This window comes from Echinops telfairi, unplaced genomic scaffold, assembly GCF_000313985.2.
Source record: "Echinops telfairi isolate 266 unplaced genomic scaffold, ASM31398v2 ScPeMD7_7459;HRSCAF=8497, whole genome shotgun sequence".
In the NCBI taxonomy this organism is placed as follows: domain Eukaryota; kingdom Metazoa; phylum Chordata; class Mammalia; order Afrosoricida; family Tenrecidae; genus Echinops; species Echinops telfairi.
This window is the reverse complement of record NW_022111359.1, coordinates 3,278,514-3,282,780: the sequence shown is the minus strand read 5'-3', so window position 1 is coordinate 3,282,780 and position 4,267 is coordinate 3,278,514. Positions and strand designations below refer to the sequence as shown.

Below are 4,267 nucleotides of genomic sequence, written 5' to 3'. Positions count from 1 at the left end.
CACATTTGTACATTTGTTGCCATCATCATTCTCAAAACATTTTCTTTCTACTTGAGCCCTTGGTATCAGCTCCTAATTTTTCCCCTCCCTCCCTCCCTCATGAACCCTTGATAATTTATAAATTATTATTTTTTCATGTCTTACACTGTCCCATGTCTCCCTTCACCCACTTTTCTGTTGTCCGTCCCCCAGGGAGGGGTTATATGTACATCCTTGTGATTGGTTCCCCTTTCTCCCACACCTTTTCCTCACCCTCCTGGTATCGCTACTCTCATTATTGGTCCTGAGGGTTTTATCTGTCCTGGATTCCCTGTTTCCAGCTCTTATCTGTACCAATATACATCCTCTGGTCTAGCTGAATTTGTAAGGTAGAATTGGGATCATGATAGTGGGGGGTAGGGGGTGGGAAACAAAGATTTCTCCTAAGTTGTCTCCCCTAAATGTATCCCAAACTTAGCTGCTTGCTACACCTGGCAAATGACTACACTTGGAGGTCAACAGAAGTAGGTCAGGGGTTATTCTCCCTACGGGTTATCAGCCATCTAGAGCAAGCAGTCACCACTGTTTATCCCACAAGTAGGACCCACTCACTTCTGATAAGGATAGTAGTTGACTGTTTCCTTGTAGGAGACCTCAGAGAGGTCAAGCCCATACAAGGGTGACCAAGGTTAGGAGCCATCATGAACCTAAGGTCTGCCCATCTTGTCACATGTATACCTTTAGGCCCTCCCATTCCTATGTGCTCACCCCGAGGTCATCCCCTTCCTGTTACACTTATGCCTACTGTACTGCCCCTTCCTGTGACTTGTGGTTACCTGTAATCACGTGCCCCTAAGGAGTTATAACCCTTGGTTAGCAATAAAGTGGGGACTCTCCTGCTCTTGCTCTCAGAGTCTCCCCACGAGGACCACCAAGCAGGGCTGAGGTGGGCACGCTACCATGACTTGTGTCTGACTCCATTACTTCAATCTCTCTTCTATCTCTCATGCTCTCTACGACTTCACTATAATCTTTACTTATTATTGCGGTACAATTGCGCCTACAGGACCAGTGATGATTTGTTGGGGAACCCCCTTTACCCCACAGGGGAAGAAGCATTTAAGAACTAGAGGAAATTTGTATATTTCATCAGTGCTTTACTGTACCCTGATTGGCTTGTCTCCTCCCCATGACCCTTCTGTAAGGGGATGTCCAGTTGCCTACAGATGGGCTTTGGGTCTCCACTCCGCATTTCCCCTCATTCACAATGATATGATTTTTTGTTCTTTGATAGCTGATACCTCATCCCTTCGACACCTCGTGGTCACACAGGCTGGTGTGCTTCTTCCATGTGGGCTTTGTTGCTTCTCAGCTAGATGGCCACTTGTTTATCTTCAAGGCTTTCAGACCCCAGACGCTATATCTTTTGATAGCCGGGCACCATCAGCTTTCTTCACCACTTTTGCTCATGCACCCGCTTTGTATAACTCATTTTAAAAGCCATTTAATCACGGAAGTATATGATCTGTGAATACGACATCAAGGAAACTACTGAAAAAAAGAAAACAAACTTGACCAATGGTGACCATGGGTCACTTAGGGGGCACTGAGTGTATGTCAATGGCGGTGGAATGATTTGGAAAAGGATCTCAAGAATGGTTGTACAACACAAAGAGTATAATCAATGGAACTGAATTACACCTGTAGTAGAAGTTGTGGAACTGGAGACTGTTTTGTTGTGTATATTTTTGCCACAATTAGAAAAAGAGATAATTACATGAATAACAATGAGCACAAGGAAGAAGAAAATGTTCTGGACTTGAATACAGGGATAATTGTATAACTTTTCTTGATATGACTGAATTGCTATATTGTATGACACGTGGATGAAGTGCTAATAAAACTGTTAAAAAAACATAACAACCGTGAGCATGATGTAAGACTGGGCAGTGTTTTGCCCTCTTGTATATAGCACTACTTTAATTGTAACCGACTCAATAACACTTAACTACAATATCATACTTAATTGTGAGGAATCAGATGCTTTCTCCCTCATATCAGCAATAAGAGTGATGCATCCTCTAACCACACATAGTCAAAGCTCAAACTCACTGACATGGAGTGGATTCCGACTCATAGCCAGTTTATAAAACCCACCCCACGGCCACTGAGTCGATGCCAACTCATAGTGACCCTATCAGACGGGGCAGAACTGCCAGCGTGAGTATCCGAGACTGTAATTATTTGTAGGCACAGAAAGCCCTGTCTTTTCAAACTGCTAACGCCACCAGGGCTCCCTAGACACTCTACGGGATCGAGTAGAACTGCCTCTTTGCTATACATCTTTAGGGGAGCAGAAAGCCTCACCTCTCTCCAGAGGAGGGGCTGGTGGGTTCAAAATGCTGACCTTGTGGTTCACAACCCAACATGTGACCACGAGACTCACAGTGGCCACAGAGGATAGGGGAGTGCCCCATAGGCTGTAAATCTCTGTGGATGCAATCACCGCATTTTTCTCCAGTAAGTGGGTTCAAAAGGCAGACCTTTCGGTTAGTAGCCTCGTACCTTAACCACCTATCGCTGCACCACTGGGGCTCTTCTCGTACCAGAAGTTCTAGCTCACCCAATTAGACAGGAAAGCGAAAGGTCAGCTGACAAGGCAGGCAGAAGTAGAACTGTCCTTATCTGCAGATGATACAACCATCTATGTAGAAACTCCTCAATCAATTGCCTTCCCACCCTAACCCAAAAAACAAAACACAGCACTCTGGGAACGAGTGAGTCAATATGGCAGGGTTGTAGGATACCATATGTGACAGTCAATTGCTTTCCTCCATACCAGCCATGAGCAATTTGGATCTGAAATTAAGACAGACTATTTACATAAGCACAAAAACAAAATAAGACATTAAATCTTAAAAGAGAGTATAAGATCAATATAAGGAAAAATGCCAATCCCTGATGAGAGATATAAGTGAATGTGCTAAGGGAAAGCGTGGGGCTGCAATCCACAAGACCAGCGTTCGAAACCACCAGCCACTCCTTGGGAGAAAGAGTGGGCTTTCTGTTCCCACAGAATTAGTCTATCCTGAGACATAGGATCACTATGGGTCAACATCGATTTGATGGCAGTTGAGTTGCATAGGGTTGTTATTGTTATTTGTTGTTGTTGTTTTTAATTGACCCACACAAGTAAGTTCTTGCTAACTTAGTTTGGTTTGTTTCGTTGTTCTGAATCCTGGTGTCCTCTTAACAAGTTCCTGTTCTATAGGTATGTGCCTGCGAGAGCCATGACACCAGTCATTTCCCTCTTTGGTTCACTCCAGTTGTATAGAAAATACAGAACCCCACACTCACTGCTGCTAAGTCCATTCTGACTCACGGCCACCCAAAAGGACCAGCAGAACTGTCCCTATGGGTTTCCCAGAGAGAACATCTTGAGGCGTAAACTGCCTTGGGTTTAGATTTTCCCCTGTGGGCGGTAATGGTTGTTACCCCTCTCCTAACGTCACAGGATTCCTGTCAGCTGAAGACCAGTAACTCCACAAGCGCTTTAAACTGGGGTTTGAGGAAGAAAAGGCCTTATCGGGAGACTTCCCACCCCAAGCTTGGGGCAGGTGAGTAAACTGATAACAACTCGTTCCCCAAGACAATGGCGCTGTGGGGGTCTGGATTATTCCTCAAGACTGAGATTAATGACCGTCCCCCACTATGCCGAGAAAAAAAAACAACTGTACACACAGTTAACACAAAGTTGATGATAATGGCATGCATTGGAAGGAAGTTGACATCTGGGAGTTGGGGTGCGGGCTAGGAATCCGATAACCCCCTAAAAAAAAACAGGAAAGGGAATGATGGCTTCATTGGGCATAAGCTTCCCACAGGCATGGAAGCCTCGTGGAAAACTGGGTCCCCTGTAGGGCCCAGCACCCATGCTTCGTACTCACCCTACCTGGCTCTGTAGCCCGAGGGTCCTAAGATCACCTCCCACCCTGGAACCCACAGACCCTGCCTGAGTCCACACCCAAGAGTTGTGTGGAACAAGGGCAGCGGTTCACTGTGTGTATGGTTGGGGGGTGGGGGTTGCCTAAGACCATCAGAAAACACAAAAATATTTCACAATATATAATTACATATTGTTTTGTGATTAATCACTATGCTTTCATTATGTTTCATGATGTTCAATTTGTAGCAATGAAAATACACCCTGCATGTCAGATAGACACATGACGATTCATCACAGTAGCAAACTGACAGTGACGAAGTAGCAACGAAAGTAATGTTATGG

General features: G+C 45.0%; 1 protein-coding gene across 1 annotated transcript in view; it reads right to left on the bottom strand.

Moving 5' to 3' along the window:
- LOC101663770 (zinc finger protein 14-like) overlaps positions 1-4,267 on the bottom strand; it is a 21,445-nt gene that overhangs the window by 16,171 nt on the left and 1,007 nt on the right. The gene's annotated exons all lie outside the window — the stretch shown is intronic.